Below are 20510 nucleotides of genomic sequence, written 5' to 3' on the forward strand. Positions count from 1 at the left end.
CTCTGCATTATTATTCTCCTCCTGATTCCCTCTGGACAAGGTTCCCGGTCAGGAATCCCAGGATCATCGCTGTCTTCATGGTTCTGTAAAAATCCCCAAAGCCGTGCTCTGAGAGCAGGATTGGTCCCAGGAGCAATATTCCCATCTCCAACCATATGGAATGTTCCGTGTGCTAAGGATCCATCTGGGTTTACCGTCACTTTCTCGGGGCCGTGTTGCTGTTCTCTGTCCTGGGGATAGACACCTCGATTTGAACATCTCCAGCCTCCATTTGGGAAGTCCAAGTGCCCACAGCTGGAGAGTTACCCATTGGAGAGCCATCTGTCACGGCCTAGTCCCTGGCCCACTCCCACTTGCTCCCAGTCCCTCAGCATTGGATCCCAGGGTTACCCAGAGCCAGTCCTGCTCACACAGTGAGGCTCTGGCCCGGGGTTACCTGTTGGGGAAGCTCCATCTGATGAATGTGAACCCACTTGATCCACTCGGGCAGCTGGACTGCAGACCGCAAAGGGCTGGCTTGGTCCATCCTAGACTCTGGGCCCCATTCCCACTAAAATGTCATTTCCCACCATCTTATGGTCTCTCACAGCCCATTCCTGAATAAATTGTGTTTTGCTTAAAGCATAGCAATGGACCAATCAAATCACATCTGGATCATGGCGCTTAACACTTCCCTTCAAATAAAATGAACACTTAAAATTGCTGTCTCTTGTGTGCAGCTGTAAATGTAACTGTTTGTTGTAAACTGTTTTTGTAATTTGTTTAATAAAATAATATAAAATGAACACTTAGGGTCTAGGCTGTCTCCCTGGTATATTTTGAGGGGGTTTGGTCTGATCCATAACGACACAGGAAACACAATGTCTGTCACAAATTGGCTGTAAATTTATCTTTGGTCACTGCCCTCATCTGTATCTCAGTCAGGGTGGGCACCAGTATCCACACTGGCATTCGCATCTGGTGCCCACTGACCAGTTTGTGAGGGGAACAGCTGGTCTCTCGAATTCTTGTCACTCAGAGCCCGATGAATATCAGTGGGAAGGTCTCATCCCACTTTAGCTCCTGAGTGGTTAACACGGTGGATCAGTGGTTAGCACTGCTGCCTTACAGTACCAGGGACCTGGGTTTGATTCTACCCTCGGGCAACTGTCTGTGTGGCTTTTGCACATTCTCCTCGTTTCTGTGTGGGTTTCCTCCCACAATCCAAAGATGGGCCGGTTAGGTGAATTAGCCATGCAAAACTGCCTATTGCATTCAGGTATGTGCAAGTTGTATTATTCAGGGGGAAAAATAAAGTGATACGCTAGGGGAATGGATTTTGGAGAGTTGGTGTGGACTTGTTGGGCCCAAGGGCCTGTTTCCACATGGTAGGGATTCTAGAAATCTCTACTCTTGCTGCACAGACATATTTTTTGTCATTTGACACCAAACATTTATATATATTTTATATCTCTTTTACACCATCATCACTTCTTTTGTCTTTTGCTCTGGGAACCTTCACTATCTGTTACTGTCTCTCTCTTCCCCCCCCCGCCCCCCTCTGCCATCAACACAAGATCACGCCATTTTCCAGCCCCTTTCAGTTCTGAAAAAGTCGTTCTGGACTCGAACCATTAACTCTGCTTCTCTCTCCACAGATGCTGCCCGTCCTGTTGCATTCAATCTGCTGCAATCTCCAGCATTTTCAGGACCACCACCAATGGTCCACAAGATCTCCATTTCCCCAGTCTCACTGAGGGGTCCCGTTTCCGGACTGATTCTGTTGAAGAATAAACGTGGGAATAGTACCACCCTCTGGCGGCGAGCGGTCCTGCAGGTCACAGACGTCGCTGCAATTTCGAAACGGCGACGGTACATCTGGATGGGTATATGAATAGGAAGGGTTTGGAGGGATATGGGCCGGATGCTGGCAGGTGAGACTAGATTGGGTTGGGATATCTGGTCAGCATGGACGGGTTGGGCCGAAGGGTCTGTTTCCATGCTGTACATCTCTATGACTCTATAACTCTATTTGAAGCATGACAGAGACGGGGAAAGGTGAGAAAAGTAACAACCATAAAGGGGAGGATTTGTGATGTGGTGGAAGGATCCGTTCCAGTGCAGCCTCCCCCATTGGATTGTGGGATTAACCCAACTGTTGTCTCTCGCACCATTCCCACTGCAGTGTGCAGGCTCCTCCCGCTAATCCGAGTGATATTCCCAAGGAAAGGACCATCTGAAAGTATTTGTCTTTCTCCTGAGTTTTTTCCTGCAGGTTTCCCTCTTGCTGTCCTCTTGAGGTCGAAGCTTTTGGCACATTGAGCCTGCATCGTGGCAGAGAAGTTTAGTATCTGCACTGTTACCCCAAAAGGACATCAGACAAACTGGAGGAAATCAGAAATTGTTGGAAAAACTCAGCAGGTCTGGCGGCATCTCTTTGGATTGTGGAAGGAGACTGGAGAATTTCCCGGATGCTGTCAGACCTGCTGAGCTTTTTCCAACAATTTCTGTTTTGGTTCCGATTTACAGCATCCGCGGGTTCTTTCGGTTTTTATGGAAGTCCATCTGAGTCTGGAACAGGACAGGAAACAGCTGCTGGTCCGTTCAGTTTGTCCTTTCCAACTGCTCCATCCTGTGTATCACAATGTATTATCCCTCTCCCCGCCCCCACACCTAAAGCCACGTGATCTCCTCCTGTAGGGTAAATTGTTCATTTTAAATCTGAAATAGATGCTTTTCTTTTTGTTCAAACGTTTTACCGGATTTGCCGAAAGGAACATGGACCTGGGACAAGATCAGTCATGATCTCATTGAATGGTAGAACAGACCCAAGGGGCCGAATGGCCTATTCCTGTTCCTGTGCCCCTGTAAGGGGGAGATGGCGGTGCAGTGGGAACCTCACTAGAGGAATAATTCCCGCATGGGCACGGGTCCCAATCCATCACGGTGCCTGTTAGATAATGCAAAGTCTCAGTCTGGAATGGAAAGTGATTTCCATTAAAGTGGCTCAATGTTGGAAAGCCGCCCCCCCCCCCCCCCCATTAGTGTCAGTGCTGCCCTTTAGGGAAAGCAATCTGCCCTCCTCACAGACAGGGCGGGGCCGAGAGGGGGCGCTCGCGGGCGGTCGGTAACCGGGGGGTAATGCGGGGGGAGAGAGGGAGGGACAGGAATTGGACAGCACCGGTCACCGTTCATCCTTCACTAAACTGGTTCAGGCAGATTGTCGCTCTCTCTCTCTCTCTCTCTCTCTCTCCCCCACCCATCCCCAACTCCCCCTTTCTCCGGGGTGGATTGAAAGAGACTGGGATCTTCCTGCACTCTGATCCTCCTCTTCCCCATTTATTTAAGGGATGGAGGGGCCGGGTGGGGATTGTGTGAACCGACCCCCCCGCGGGGGGGGGGGGGGGGGGGGGGCGGGGGCGGCAGCATCATGATGGAGGGTCGAGTGGGTTTGGGAAGTGGGGCATTTGGAGCCGCAGCTACCTCTGGGCTATTTCTCTCCCTCTCTCACGCACACACACACACACACACACAGACACATACACACACAGACACACACACAATTACACACACAGAGGGGAGAAAGGCTGTGAGCCAAAACCAAGCCGGAAACCTCTCCCTCACTCACACATTGACGCAAACACACTTAAACAGACACACACACACTCACAAACACACACTCACACACAGACAGACACACACACAGACACACGCACACACAGACACACACTCACACACACGCAGACACACACATACACACAGACTCACACACACACACGGACTCACACACAGAGAGGGGAGAAAGGCTGTGAGCCAAGACCGGGCGGGAAACAGGAATCTGCTGGAAACAAGACGTGGTCGATGAGGCTGAAAGGAAGCTGCTGGAGCCCGCGCCCCTGAGTCTGAAATGGAGAGGTCTCTGAGCTTGCCCAAGGTGAAGGGTTACAATCCCAGGACTGAGGGGGCACCGTGTCTTCATGGAGGGTCTTGGGAGGAAAATATCACCAGATGACAACGGATTGAAATGTTCTTCATGACTGTTTCAGGAGGTTGTACAGGATGTTGGTGAGGACACTTCTGGAGCAATGTGTTAGATTCTCGTCACCCTGCTGTAGGATGGATATTATTAAACTGGAGAGAGTTCAGAAACAATCTACAAGGATATCACACAGACTGGAGGGTTTGAGTTACAAGGAGAGGCTGGACAGGTGTTTTCACTGGGGTGTTGGAGGCTGAAGGGTGACCTTTATCGAGATTTATAAATCATGAGGGACATGGAAGGGGCGAATAGCAAAGCTTTTTATCCCTTAGAGGAGAGGAGTTCACAACGAGAGAGGTTCAAGTTGAGAGGGAAAGATTACAGAGGGACCTGAGGTGAAACATTTTCACACAGAGTGTGGGTCGTGTATGGAACGAGCTGCCAGACAAAGTGATACAACGACAACATTTAAAGGGCATTTGGACAGGGAGGTGAATAGGAAACGGTCAGAGGGTTATGGAGCAGACACAGGCTCCTAGGATTTGTTTAGTTTGGGAACGTTGGCCGGCATGTTCGAATTAGTGTACGCCTCTATGACAGAGATTAAAGGATGTGAAAAACAATGATTGTAAATGGGAAAATGAGACAGAATTTGAATAAACACAAATAGAGAATGCTGGGGATACACAGCAGGGTATGGTAGGGTCAGTGCAGAGAGAAACAGAAACTGAGCGTGGAGTTCTGAACAAGAGACAGACTGGACTGAAATGTTAATTCTGTTTCTCTGTTCACTGACTCGACTGTACCTGCTGTGTTTCTCCAGCACTTTGTACTTTAAATCACCAGCATCTGCAGTATTTTGCTTTATTATAGTACGTTCATTGTCATGCATCGACAGAGGTTCAAATGGAAACCGCAGAAGCAATCAGACAAAAAAAGCTCTGCCCGAAAAAATAGAGGGACATAGAGTACGATTTCAAAATTCTAAATGAGATGTTGAATCTGGAAGGCTGCAATATTCCTAAACCAAAGTTAAGGGACTGACTATCTCTTCACCTTCCAGTCTCATCGGAACGAGAGGATTTTGGAGGGGAATGGTAAGTGGAGCAATACTACCACCAGGTGGCGGAAATAGGCAGTGCAGGGAAATAAATAAAAAAAGTGGTATCTCAATAACAACCACCAGGTGGCGATGATGGTCCATGGAAAACATTATTTGTAACAGATGGCCTTCGTCAACTTCTTCCAAAATCATTGATCGACATTTACTCCGCGATTTATTTCAAAGACGATGTTGTTTGATTTGGTGGGCAACCTAGAGGCAGGGTTCGCTGGCAGAGCTAAGAAGGCACAAGCAGCTGGGTTTAGAGGAAATGCAAGAAGCCGATTCTCCAGGGAGTGAAGCAGTGAAATCAGGGCAGATGCAGTTCCAGTGAAGGCAGCTGGAGCATAAGGAGAGAATGAAGAAACTAGAGAAGGCAGAAAAAGATAAAGTGGAGCAGAAAATGAGAAAGAAAGAGCAGAGAAAGTTAAGGCAAAGGAGATGGATATAGGAAGCTCTGAAATACAACTGAAGAGACAGGAAATGGAAAAGAGAAAACTAGATTTAGAAGTGAAAGTAAGAAAGAAGTGAAATAATGTGAACATTAGTTTAACATAATGCATTGGGAACAAGAGGCATCCTGTAGTATTGAGAGTTGTGGAGGTGTCGTCACTGACAGGATTTAAAGTGGAGGTTGATAGATGTTGAACTATCTGGGAGTTAATGGCTATGATGAGCTGCCATCAAATGGAGCTGAGCTCTGGGGCAGATTATCCATGATCCTGTTGAATGGCAGGGCAGACCTGAGGGGCTGAATGGCCTATTAAGTCTCCTATTTCTTATGTTGTGATATTCATATATCAGGTCCTCGCTTTTCAATCGTTCTTCATTTAATTTCCTCCTGTAGTTGTGGGTATATTTTGTTTCTGAGGAGACCTTAAATCTCCTGGTTTTATATGTTTTCCCCAGCCCCCATGTTGTGTGTGTGCTGGTGTGAGACACAGTGACAGACAACAGGTGTACAAATCTTTATTCTATTTCCCCCATCAGGTAGAAAGGAAAACGCCAGGGTGGTCAGTGACAAGCAGTGCCCTTCTCCTCAAAGAGCAATGCTGAGTGATCAAAAAAGTGGAGGGAAGGGGAGGGATTAAATCTAAATAGAGTTGGAGGGGGAAATAAAGCACTCCACTCTGTGCGGTGCACATCTTTCCCTGAACAGCTCGAGGGAGTTGGTAGATACCACATGCTCCCTCTCCAGGGACACCCTGGCTCAGACATAACCATCTGTTTCTCCTATATAATGCTTCATGCAGTCTTTGCATGCAACCTTGTAATGATGCAGAGACTGTGTGGAACACTGTACAGGGCAAACAGAGAGACAACTGGCAATCCTCATTCACGAACACCAACTCGCCACTAAACACCAGAACCAGCTGTCCCTGATAGCCACACACACAGATGACAAGGATTACAAATTTGACTGGGACATTACAACAATCAGAGGACAAGCTAAACAGAGGACAGCCAGAGAATCTCTAGAAGCATGGCACTCATCCACGGACTCCATGAACAAACACACTGACCGTGACCCAATATACCGGCCACCACAACGAACAACCGGAACCAGCAACTGGAACCAGCAGGAACGGAACCAAATACATTCCAGAAGAGACAGTACCACAGCGCCTCACTGGAGAATCCCAAACCCTGAAGATGTCCCCTGGACGGGGGAGGAAACGTCTGCAAACCAACTTCCCAGCTTGGTGAACATACCCACAAGTACGGGAACTGGCATCCGAGCTACAAATCTTCACACAAATCTTGATCTTCATTTCCTGTTTTGGTTCACACTACACACTTCAATTCAAATGTAATGAATGAGATCAAAATGATGGAACCAAGTGATAAGGTTTTCTTGAGGGGAAAAAGAGGAATTTTGTTCCCAAAACCCTGAGAAAATAATAAAAATGTACCATCAAGCATAAACACAGACAAGAAGGGACAGGGTGACCAGACTGGAAGCTGAAGTCTTTGAGTGTGAGAATTACCTAAATTCTGTCTGTTTTGCTGTTGTCTTGTTTGTTATAGTCCAACAGGTTTATTTGGAAGTACAAGCTTTCAGAGTGCTGTTCCTTCGTCAGGAAGCAGGACTTAACATTTATCATAAACAATCAATGTGTTTTTGCTTCTTGTAAAGGACCCCTCCACTGTGGAAAAAAGCTCATATTTTCCATTCCATCTGTGCCATTCACAATCTACAATCCCCCACACCAGGCAACATCCTGGTAAACCTTCTCTGTACTCTGACTGTGACTCAGGTGCTGCATTCTTGATCATCATCCTTCCTGTTTTTATCCTGTCCAGTCCTGTTAGAATTTTATTAGCTTCACTCCTCAACCTCCGACACTCCAGGGAAAACAGTCTGTTCAGCCTCTCCCTATAGCTCAAACCCTCCAACCCTAGCAACGTCCTTGTAAATCTTTTCTGAACCCTTTCAAGTTTCACAGCACCTTTCCGATAGGAAGGAGACCAGAACTGCACACAATATTCCAACAGTGGCCTAAACAATGTCCTGTACAGCCGCAACATGACCTCCCAACTCCTGTACTCAATACTCTGACCAATAAAGGAAAAGCATACCAAACGCCTTCTTCACTATCCTATCTACCTGTGACTCCACTTTCAAGGAGTTATGAACCTGCACTCCAAGGTCTCTTTGTTCAACAACACTCCCTAGGACCTTACCATGAAGTGTATAAATCCTGAGAAGATCTGCTTTCCCAAAGTGCAGCACCTCACATTTATCTGAATTGAACTCCACCTGCCACTTCTCAGTCCATTGGCCCATCTGATCAAGTTCCCGTTGTACTCTGCGGTAACATTCGTCACTGTCCACTACACCTTTAATTTTGGTGTCATCTGCAAACTTACCAACTGTACCTCTTATGCTCACATCCAAATCATTTATATAAATGTTGAAAAGTAGTGGACCCAGCACCGATCCTTGTGGCACTCCACTGGCCACAGGCCTCCAGGCTCAAAAACAACCCTCCACCAGCAGCTTGTGTCTTCTGCCTTTGCGCCAGTTCTGTATCGAACTGGCTAGTTCTCCCTGTATTCCATGAGATCTAACCTTGCTAATCAGTCTCCCATGGGGAACCTTGTCGAATGCCTTACGGAAGTCCATATGGATCATGTCTACCACTCTGCCCTCATCAAACCTCTTTAACACTTCTTCAAAAAACTCAATCAAGTTTGTGAGACATGATTTCCCACGCAGAAAGCCATGTTGACTACCCCTAATCAGTCCTTGCCTTTCCAAACACATGTACACCCTGTCCCTCAGGATTCCCTCCAACAACTTCAGGCTCACTGCTCTATAAGAACCACTCCCGCCACATTCCTATTCCATGATCTAAAACCAATTATACAAATCAAAAACACAGACATTTGAGCATCGATCATTAATAAACACCAATGTCTACCTCCCAGCAGTTTGAAAAGTAACCAGTTATCAAAGGGGAGGGTAGTGTTGATGCCACTGAAAGTGTAATCCGTGAGCCCAGGCCTAGGATCAGATTAGATCAGATTAGATTACAGATTCCCGACAGCATGGAAATGGGCCTTTCAGCCCAACAAGTTAACACCGACCCTCCGAAGAGTAACCCACCCAGACCCATTCCCCTACCCTATGTTTATCCCTGACTAATGCACCTAACACCACAGGCAATTTAGCAAGGCTAATGCACCTGAGCTGCACATCTTATTCTGGCTAATGTGCCAGACATCCCTCAACCCTCCCACTGCAGAAAAGACCAACAAAGAATTAAATCAGATGGACCACTGGCATTAATCCAGCTACTGGAAATGACGCTGGCACACACAGTCCTGTCAACAAGCGAAACATTCCTTACTAATGACTCGGGGCTTGAGCCAGAATTGGGAGAGCAATTCCATGGAGTCATCAACCAATAGCCTGTTAATCCTCAGACCAAGACAGCAACCTCCTCATTCAACAGGACAGATCACCAGAGGTTACAGTGCAGTGGTATTGAGGCAGGAATGATTGCCCTGGGGATCTTGGCATTGAATTGGGACCCCATGATGTCTCATAGGTACAGGTTCAATCTGGCCAAAGAGTAACTGGAACAATCACTGAGGGTGGAAAATGTACAGAAGGTATTCTAGCTCTGGGCTTCAATGTCCATCACCAAGAGCTGGCTGGTGAGCACCATTATCCATTGAACTGGCTCAGTCCTAAAGGATCGAACAGTTTCACTTGGTCAGTGACAGATGGTGAAAGAACCAGCAAGAGCAAAACAGATAGTTAACCTCATCGCCACTGACCCAGCCGTCAGAAATACACCTGACCATGGTATTATCAGAAGAAGGGACCAGAACACAGCTCTTTTGGAGAGAAAATCCAGTCATCACATTGACAATTCCCCCTGTTGTGCTGTGCAGCACTACCACCGTGCTGAATGGGATCGCTTTCCAAAAGATCAAAGAACTCAGAACAGGGAATCCCTGAGGTGCTGTGGGCCATCAGCAGCAGCAGGATTATATCCAGCTCCAATCTGTGACCTCATGGCCAAACACAATCCCCTCATATTTCCAGAATTTTCTGGTTTGATTTCTTGAATGACTGTGAGTGATGAAATCACCTGGATTTGTTATGAGGATGTGAATGTATTTGTTAACAACATGTTCATTGCAGCTTAAGAGGAGGCAGGAGATTCAAATGAAATGTCTGTCCTTTGCAAAAGTTTTAGTTTATACATGTTGGTTTAGATGTTTTTGTTTATTGAAGTTTTGTAGTGTTTTAATGTTAAAATGCACATTTTACCCCAAGCTGAACCTACAAAGTATCTAAGTATGACAATATACTGGAATTTTCTTGCAAAGATTTATTTGTTGATTTAAAAACAGATGTAAAACTGCGATTGAGCAGGAGGACCACTCCCCTGCCCTGAGAGTTTTCCACAAGTAACTTGCTCCTTGCTGAATGTATTTGTTAACAACATGTTCGTTGCAGCTTTAGAGGAGGCAGGAGATTCAAATGAAATCTCTGTGCTCTGCAGAAGTTTGAGTTTATAGATTTTGAGTTAGATATTTTTGTTCATTGGGGTTTTGTAGTATTTTAATGTTAAAATGCTTGTTTTCCCCCCAAAATGAGCCCACAAACTATTGAAGTATAATTATAAACTCGATATTTCTCATAACAATTTCTTTTTAGGTTTAAATACAGATGTAAAACTGTGATTGTGTAGAAGGACCACTCCCCCGCCCTGAGAGTTTTCCACAAGTAACTTGCTCCTTGCTGCTTCCTGCATCCTTCAATGTAAACACATGGCAGACCTGGTTTGGTTTACAGTATCAGCTCCAAGTAATGTCAGTCATGCTCAGTCCTGTGACTGTTCTTGTGGAGCACGTTGTTACAAGTTGGGGAATTTGAGATGACAGATAATGATGATTTGTGGGTGAGGTGATGAACAAAATGTAAACAGGTTCAGGAATGGAACAGAAAGTCCACTTCTCAAAGTGATCAGGCTCAGTGGAAAAAGGCAAACTGAACAATTCAAGTGTGTTAGAGACCATAGGACTGTTAGATAGGAAAAGAATTAGGCCACTCAGCCCATCGAGTTTGCTCCATCATTCGATCATGACTGTTATGTCTATCAGCCCCGTGCGACTGCCTTCACCCGCTAACATTTGACTAATTATGAACCTACCTATCTCTGTCTAAAACACACTCAATGACTTGTCCTCCACTGCTGTGGACCCTGTTGTGCAATGTGTTCCACAGATTATCCACTCTCGATCTGAAGAGATTCCTCCTCATTTCAGTTCTAAAGGGTGGTCTCTTTCCCTCTGAGGTTATGCTTTTGCTGCCTAGTCTCTCCGACTGGTGGAAGCATCTTCTCCATGTCCAATCTGTCCAGGACTGTCAGTATTCTGAGATCCCCTTCTTTTCTTTTTGATTTGATTTGATTTATTATTATCACATGTCCTGAGATAAAGTGAAAAGTGTTGTTTTCTTTGCTAGTCAGGCCGACCATACTGTACAATATTACAGGTGGCACGGTGGCTCAGGGGTTAGCACTGCTGCCTCACAGTGCCAGGGACCCATGTTTGATTCTAGCCTCGGGCATCTGTCTGTGTGGAGTTTGCACATTCTCCCATGTCTTCATAGGTTTCCTCCTGGTGCTCCGGTTTCCTCCCACAGTCCGAAGATGTGCAGGCCTGGTGAACTGGCCTTGCTAAATGGCCCATAGCGTTCCGGGATGTGTTGACCATGTGCATTAGTCAGGAGTAAATGTCGAGTAACAGGGTAGGGAATTGGGTCTGGGTGGGTTACTCTTCAGAAGCTCGGTGGAGACTTGTCGGGACAAACAGCCTGTCTCCACACTGTAGGGAATTCTATGATCAGGGTAATTGAACAGTTTTGGAGGTGCAGAGAGAAATAAACTTAAACACTTGAGATGTCCATGCGGAAGTATGATAACATCAGTGAAGAAGCTGTTCTTGAATCTGTTGGTTTGTGTTTACAAGGTTTTATGTCTTCTGCCTGATGGAAGAGGCTGGAAGAGAGTACATTCGGGTTGGGAAGAGTCTTTGATTATATTGGCTGCTTTCCCAAGACAACGGGAAGTGTAGGTGGAGTCAATGGATGGAAGGTAGGTTTGTGTGATGGACTGGGCTGTGCCAGTAATTGGAAGCACTAGCTTTCGGAGCGCTGCTCCTTTATCAGGTGCTGGACGACTGCGGAGGGTAACCCCAATTCTGATCTGATGCCTGCGGCCAATTGCCTTCAGCTCCCACTGACTTGGCCTGGGGAGGTCGTCGGGGTCAGCTCCTCAATTCATCACCAAAATGTTACCGAATTTGGCAGCCAGCTCCTGCGGCAATTCGGAAGCTGAGCAACGCAGACTTGGCCTGGGGAGGGAGTTGGCTGGGCTCCGAAATTGATCACCTAAACTTTAAACAATTTGGCACACGCGTGATCCAACTTCAGCCAGGACTTGTATCCCGATCCTGATCCAGCCAGGGGAAAGACGGTCTGGCAGGGAAAGGATGGTAAGGTCGGTGGAGAGATTCGCGGTTAAGTTTTCGCTTTAATACGAAGCGATCCCCAGATGGTGGGAAATTGGCAGGGGCCCTGCTGTTTTGTCTGTCTGTCTTGTGTTTGTCCTGTATTGTCCCGTCTGTTTGTCCTGCTTGTGGCTGTGTTTGTCAGTGCTGCAGGCTGTTCTCTATTCCCAGCTCCAACCAGAGATCCATGAGGCTGTGGGACCCCAAGCCTCAGGAGAAGGACCGCCCCGGAAACAAGTCGAACTTGTCCTGCTGAGGCAGTGATCCGCGGACACTGACTCTCCCAAGGAAGTACCAAGTGCCAGGGTAACCACTGACGCTCGGAGAGTAATGTAGGGAATACCCTGTTTACACAGGTCACCAGCCAATATTGTTCGGCAGCAGAATAGGGAAAGTAGGTACAGTGACCCTTGTGGCCTGAGTTTAGAAATGTTTAAGGAAGTGTTCAGCACCACCCCCCAAACTTAAAATCACAGAGTCCCAAAAACTGTTTAAACAAAACAGGGCCCCTCCCAGCCCCTTTCCCTCATACCCCCACACTTAGCTTGTTGCTGAGGAACATGATCCTTGGGGTTGGATGAGCTGCACAGGGCAGGAAACAGACAGAGAGGGAGAGAGAGAGACAGAGAGAGAGGGACAGAGAGAGAGAGAGAGAGAAAAACAGAGAGAGACAGTGACAGAGAGAGACAGAGATAGAGAGGGAGGGACAGAGAGAGAGAGAGGGAGAGACAGAGACAGAGAGAGAGAGAGAGGGAGAGACAGAGAGAGAGAGAGAGCGCGGGAGAGACAGAGACAGAGAGAGTGGGAGAGGGACAGAGACAGAGAGAGAGAGAGAGAGAGGGACAGAAAGAGAGAGAGAGACAGAGACAGATAGAGAGAGAGGGACAGAGACAGAGAGTGAGAGAGGGACAGAGAGAGAGAGAGAGAGGGAGTGAGAGAGACAGTGACAGAGACAGATTGAGAGAGAGGGAGAGACAGAGACAGAGAGAGAGAGAGGGAGAGACAGACAGAGAGAGAGAGAGGGACAGAGAGAGAGAGGGAGAGACAGAGACAGAGACAGAGAGAGGGAGAGACAGAGAGAGAGAGAGAGGGAGAGACAGAGACAGAGAGAGTGGGAGAGGGACAGAGACACAGAGAGAGAGAGAGGGACAGAAAGAGAGAGAGAGAGAGACAGAGACTGAGACAGAGAGAGAGAGGGACAGAGACAGAGACAGAGAGTGAGAGAGGGACAGAGAGAGAGAGAGGGAGTGAGAGAGACAGTGACAGAGACAGAGAGAGAGAGAGAGAGGGAGAGACAGAGAGAGAGAGAGAGAGAGAGAGAGAGACAGAGAGAGAGAGAGAGAGAGAGACAGAAGAGACAGACAGACAGCCTGTACGCAATTCATGTTAGTACTCACAGGGTCCTGGTGCCCGGATGCACCTATACACTGAACCTTGGAAAAGCCTTGACTCCATGTGTTCAGCCTTGCATACACATTTGCTTGCTGGTGATTGAATGTCTGTTTCAATCTCTGCAGCTCAAGATCCAGAGATGACTTGATTTATTTTGCAATTGGTGATCTATGATGGTTTTTCTTTTAAGGAACCATTGGTGCTTATGAACCGAAAGTTGTGCCTAAGTTTTATTAATAAGGTATTAATTCTCCCACCCTTCTGACACACCATGACTGCCCCACAGACACTCTCTAACTAGTCAAAGAATTGACTAAAGTGGGTTAAAGTAGTCGCACTATACTTAAATTGGCATCAGACTACACACTACTTCTCTGTCAGAGTTTTCGGCATATGTTTATTTAAAAAATAATCAATTAAAATTCAATACAGTGTAAGTAACATTTCAGCATCCTGCACTGAGGTACAGAATGACTCTGCACAAGAATAAATGTAAACTTTATATTGCTTAATTAAAATACAAAAGAAAATTGTAAAACTGCATCTGAAGACGGTTCTAAATCTCTCAAACCACCAAAGTGACTTTCAGAAAATGATACTGACATCATTACATTTTGTTTCGGGCACCACATAATTTGAAACCTAGTGCATCTCAGCAGGGAGTAGGGAGTACCCATGGTGGGGCTACTATCTGAGCCTGTCAACTTCAGTGTCGGACCTGTCACTGTCCCCGATACTGCAATCATTGCTGCTTCATGCCCAGCGGCCCTCCTGGGTGGGCAGACATTGTGTGAGTTGGATGCCAGCATCCACTGCTCCCTTCAGGGTCTCCTGCTGGAAATCCCGGATACACACAGTGCTCCATGCTGCAGGCAACGATATCCCCCAGCCCTGGAACCTCCGACCCTGCCAGCTCCCGCTGTGCCTGCTCGTGCTCGCACACACTTAGAGTCGCCCTCACTTGGACCAGGGTTGGGCTTTCTCTTTTATAAGTGTAATCCCTCCACTCTGCATCCCTTAGTCAGGCCCCGTACCCCCCGGTACAGGTTGCCCAACTTGGACAGGATGAGTTTTGTGTACGCTGCCCTCCTGCAACACTCCAGGCCTCTTTTGCCACCCAAGCCCCAGGCACTGCCCCTTCCTACAAAAAGCCCCTGTTGCTAGTGGAGCTTCCAGCAGCACTGTGGGCACAGCATCCCAGCCATACAGGTCAGGTGAGGTCCGCCCCACCACACAGACTGTCACACTCAAACAGGGAGCCATCCTGCCATCTCTACAGCAATACCCACTGTCCCCAGCAGCAGTAGAAGGGATCAAGCTGGTGATTGACTCCCTCCTACAACAGGGTGTCCTCGTGCCAACAAGCAATCCCTGTAATACACCCATCCTACCCATCCCAAAACCCGGGAGGCCAGGAAAGTGATGTTTTCGCCAGGATCTGAGGGCTGTCAATGCAATTGTGATTCCCTGCTCCCCAGTGGTCCCAGACACTAACGCCATACTCACCAGCATCCCTGCTTCCTCCACCTGCTTTTCTGTAACTGACCTCTGCTCAACCCTTTTCTCCATCAAACTGTCCCCTGAGAGCCAGTACCTTTTCCCTTTTACATACAGCGGCTGCCAGTACACATGGATCAGGCCTCCCCAGGGTTACACGGAGAGCCACATAGTCTATGCCGCTGCAGCACAAACTGTACCCTCTCTACTTTACACCTGCCATGCAACAGCACCCTCCTGCAATACGCAGACGACTTGTTACTGGCCTCCACCTCCACTGAATCATGGATACAGGATGCTCTGCTGTCTGGCAAAGGATGGACACAGGGTCTCCATGGAGAAAATACAACTCTGCCAATACCCAGTCCAGTACTTGGGGTACAAACTCTCACATGGCCTCAGGGCATGATCTAGAGAGAGAGAGAGAGAGAGAGAGTCATGACCATCACCAGCTTCCCCCGCCAGTCACAAGAGATCAGCAGCAGACTTTCCTGGGGATGGGGAATAATGGCAGGCACTGGATCCCAGACCACCGTGCCATTGACGAACCCCTGTGGGAGGCATCCTCACCAAAGCAGCCAGCGAAAGTGACCTGGACACCAAAGTTGGAACAGGCATTCACTGAACTAAAACAGCCCTGGGGGTCCCAGACGACTCTCAGCCCTTCTACCTGTACGTCAACAAATCCAAGGGGTTTGCATCCAGCATTTTAACACAGCTGCCTGTGTTGCTTTTGACTCTGTACACTTACTGCCTGTTGTATGGGGAATGCTGGCATGTCTGAGAGCTGTGGCAGCAGCCGTGGGAACAGTAGAGAAGGCTACCCCCATATTGTGCTGGATCACCCATGCACTGTTTTGGTTCCCCATTCGGTCTCCCTGCTGCTAAATTCTGAAGCAACCCAACATTTCACAGCCACCCGGAGAACTAGCTATGAGGTTGCTTTACTGTCTAAAGCCAACCTGTCCCTACAATGTGCCCCTGCTTTGAACCCCACCACCCTGCTCCCACTCACTCAGAATGCCATCGCGGACGACCACGACTGTTTAGACCTTGTTCACATCTCTAGACAATCCTGACCTCATACTCTATACAGATGGCTCATCCTTCAGGCCCTCAGACACTGCACACTGGCAGGGTATGCTGTCTGTTTACCTTTCACAGTCCCAGAGTCAGCTGCACTGCCAGATGGCACATCCGCACAGGCTGCGGAGCTGTTTGTGGTCACTAGGGCTTGCATCATTGCAAAAGGTCATACAGCAAATATTGATACTGACTCTAGATATGCCTTCAGAGTCGTCCATGAATTTAGCCCACTTTGGAAACAGAGAGGCTTCATCACGTCAGCAGGGAGGCCACTATGACACGCTGCACTGATCTCTAACCTCCTGGAAGCGGTCCTCTTGCCCTCCGCCCTAGCCATTATAAAATGAGCTGCCCATACCTCTGCCACTGACCGTGTCACCCTGGGGAATGCCTCAGCTGACCTGCAGCCTGGGAGGCCGCACTGCCTTCCACCACTCACCCCCTGCCCACCCCAGAATAGGGATGGCCTCTGTATTGCCTGACCCTATGGAGGCAGTGCGAGCTGCCCAACAGGCTTCTCCACTGCAAGGAAAGGAGAGTTGGGCCCCACATTGGGACCACACAGTCTCCTTCCCTACAGCTGCTCGGACACCCTGATGGCCGCATCATTTACCCAAGAGCCCACCGACACTCACTGACCCTCGCAGCCCATGGCATTGTTCAAATGGGCAACAGAGGCATGATGCACACTTTAACGCAGTCCTGGTATGCACCGGGATTTGCTTCCACTGCCCTGCTAGATTATGTTCAGGCCCTTAGCAGGAGCATTAGTGTTACACACACCCAGGTCAGAGGTTGTAGCAAAACAATGCCAGGTGGGATGGATCTTTGAGAATGCTGGCGGCCTTTCCTTGACAGCGGGCCTGGTAGATGGATTCTATAGATGGGAGGTTGGCCTTTGTGATTGTCCGGCGGAGTTCACCACTCTCTGTAACCATCTCCGATCTAGAATGGTACAGTTGCCATACCAGGTAGTGATACAGCCAGACAGAATGCTCTCGATGGTGCATCTATAAAAGTTGGCAAGGGTATTTTCCGTCATGCCCAATTCCCTCAGCTGCCTGAGGAAGAAGAGACATTGTTGGGCCTTTGTAACCAGTGCGTTCATATGAAGAGTCCAAGAAAACTTGTTGTGGATGACCACTCTCCACTCGTACCATCTCTGTGCTGTTAATGTGTAGGGGGGACATGAGTAACATCCCACCGAAAGTCAATAATGAGTTCCTTGGTTTTGCCGGCATTGAGAGCTAGGTTGTTCTCAGGGCACCATTTTTCAAGATCTTCCACCTCCCCGTCTGTGACCAATTTTGTCGCCAACTAAGATTCAATCGACTGTGGTGATGTGATCAGCAAATTTGTAAATGACATTAGTCTGGTATTTGGTGATGCAGCCATGGGTATACAGTGAGTACAGTAGGGACTGAGTACGCACCCCTGGGGGGCCTCCAGTGTTAGTGAGGATGAAATATTGTCCCCAGTCTTCACTGATTGTGGCCTGTGGGTCAGGAAAGTGAGGATCCAGTTGCAGAGAGTGGGGCTCAGTCTGAGATCACTAAGTTTAGTAATCAGTCTCGAGGGAATAATGGTGTTGAAGGCTGAACTGTAGTCAATGAGTAGGAGTCTTACATAGCTGTTCTTGGTATCAAGATGTTCTTGGGAGGAGTGAAGGGCAAGTGACATGGATCTGTTGGAACGATAGGCAAATTAGAGTGGGTCAAAGAGTAGTGGGGAGGCTGGTGTTGACTAATGCAATGACCAGCCTTTCAAAGCACTTCATGACCACCAAAGTTCGGGCCACAGGGCGGTAGTCATTGAGACATGCTTCACGAGCCTTCTTAGGCACAGGGATGATGTTGGCCCTCTTGAAGCAGGCAGCGACAGGGGCAGGCTGCAGGGAGAGCTGGAAGATGTCGGCCTGGTACTCCATCTGGTCCCATTGCTCTCCTTGAATTCACACGAAGGAAAACTGATCTGACCTCTGATGCAGTGACTGTTGGGATAGGTTCATTAGGACTTGTCGGAATAGGTGTTACCTCTCCACCAAAATTCTGCTCAAAGCGAGCATAGAAGGTGTTGAGACGATCTGGGAGGGATATGTCATTGTCTGCTATCTTGTCCCTTTTTTAAAGAAAATACAGCTCTTTTGGGATTCTGAAAACAACATTGGCCAATTGAATGGCCTGCTGGGAAAACTGGATAACTGAAGCTGGATCAGGCCAGACCAACAGGTATGCACACCTGTTACCCTGATTGATGATATGGAATAGGTTTTAATAGGACAGTGGGAACTGCGGTATGAAGGCAGGAAGCTTGCAGCATTCACTTGGATCAAGTCAGACAGATATACAGGCCATTCAACTTGATTGATTGAATAGGTGTTGACAGGACAATGCTGCAAGGTTTCGGGTGGAACAGTAGATCTGAGTTTCAGTCGAACTGCTATTGAGACAGTTTGGCTCCTCGGGTCCGCTCAGTCAATAGGGAAATTACAATATCCAACACTGTATTTTGTAACAGTCTTCCCGAGATAGAATGTCAATTAACATCAAGTAACTAATTTATGCTAATTACATTCTTACATCAAACCGTTGCTGCCCAACAGCACTCAGAGGTGACCCAGATAACTAGTTCAAAGCCCAGTCCTGATGAAGGGTTAGACCCAAAACCTTGACTTCTCCACCTCCTGATGCTGCCTGGCTTGCTGTGTTCTTCCAGCCTCCTGTCAAATAAAGCAGCTCAGATCAGACGGGTTCCCTCACACACTCCAGAGAGAACATTAGCACCAAGAATAAGAAACCTTGGGAGCAGGAAGAACAGCCTGATCTTCAGTTTGTCCTGCTATAATCGGGGTAGTATAAACCTCTTTATCACCTTCTGAAAATGCAATCTTGCACAAATAAGAGATGCCTTTTGTTTGTTTGTTGATTAGAGTAAAACTCCAATGTTTATTAGTCTCTTTGATATGCTTCTGTACCCTACCTTTGTGATATATGATTAGATTCCCTAGAGTATGGAAACAGGCACTTCGGCCCAACCAGTTCACATCAACTGTGCCTGGAGGATCATCAACTCGGTGAAGGATGCTCCAGAGGAAGTCTGGAGAGGAATGCAGTGGTGTTTGTCGAGGTTCGTCCCGAGCAGCGCCGTGACCCAGGATTCCGTGCTCTACGGCCTGTTCCCCGGGACGCACACTGAGACGAACATCAACTGTGCCTGGAGGATCATCAACTCGGTGAAGGACGCTCTCTGGGTGGTCCGAAACCTGCTGATCTTCCAGCTGAAGGAGTTGACCCCGACTGAGTGTTGCAGACTGGCACATTCCAAGGTCCAGGACTACGTGTTGGGGGATGTGCTGAGGCTTGGGGCAGCTGCTGCCAATGTGCGGTGGGGAAAGACCACTGTGTAACATCTGCCTGCCTAACGAAGAACAGGGGGCCCATGCAGTCATTTGGGCTCTGCTCACGCCTCAGCTAATCATATGGGCATATGATCGAAAAATGTACAGACCTGTATAAAAATGATAAATTCTGATCTCTGTATGTACATGTTTACATATGTATGGCATGACCAACTGTACAGACCATCAAATTATTTTATGAATAAAGTCTATTTTTGAAATAAAAAAAAGTGGTTCTCCCAGGACGAGGCTATCCCATTGCACTTCGGGTGTGCTGACGCCTGCGATGTCCCCAAATGCGGGATACTCGACTGCAAAATTTGTGGTAGTGGGGGACTGCGTTCGCGCTCTCCCCTGATTGACAAGCAAAAAGCAGATTTTTCAGTAAATACCACACACTTGTGCTTCATACGGCTTCCTTTGTCCCGCGCACCTATGTTCAATTCAGTTTCACCCAAATCGACGGATAATGCCGCACATCTTACTTCATCCGCTGTGTTCAAAGCTCTTCATAAGAGGACTAAGCCCTTCAAATAACCAAATCTGCGCCCGCATTTGCTCCATTTCCCTCTATTTACTGCCTTATTACAGTATTGCTCAAAGTGTCTCTTTCAACAATTTATTTGACAGATTATATTCAGCTCTGTCCACTGATTCTTCACCACCTGCTCCAGGTAAAAGGAGACGGTGGATGCTGTCATCTAATCATACAACTTCACAGTATGGAGGCAGGCTTTTCGGTCCAAAATGGCCATGCTGCACACTCTTATACAGTCATACAGATGTACAGCATGGAAACAGACCCTTGGGTCCAACTCGTCCATGCCAACCTGATACTCCAACCCAATCTAGTCCTACTTGCCAGCACCCGGCTCATATCTCTCAATCCTTCCAATTCATATACACATCCAAATGCCTTTTAAGGGTTGCAATTGTACCAGCCACCACCACTTCCTCTGGCAGCTCATTCCATACACGTACCATCCTCGAAGTCAAAACTTTGCCCCTTAGGTTATTGACCCTCTCACCCTAAACTATGCCACCAG

At 47.8% G+C, this 20510-nt stretch overlaps 1 pseudogene; it reads left to right on the top strand.

Annotated features, from left to right (window-relative positions):
- Positions 1–19686: 19686 nt before the first annotated feature.
- Positions 19687–19821, top strand: LOC148140022 (U1 spliceosomal RNA; annotated as a pseudogene).
- Positions 19822–20510: the final 689 nt, after the last annotated feature.

Source organism: Chiloscyllium plagiosum, unplaced genomic scaffold (genome assembly GCF_037043375.1).
Source record: "Chiloscyllium plagiosum isolate Xiang-an unplaced genomic scaffold, Cpla_swu_hap1 HiC_scaffold_35, whole genome shotgun sequence".
Lineage (NCBI taxonomy): Eukaryota > Metazoa > Chordata > Chondrichthyes > Orectolobiformes > Hemiscylliidae > Chiloscyllium > Chiloscyllium plagiosum.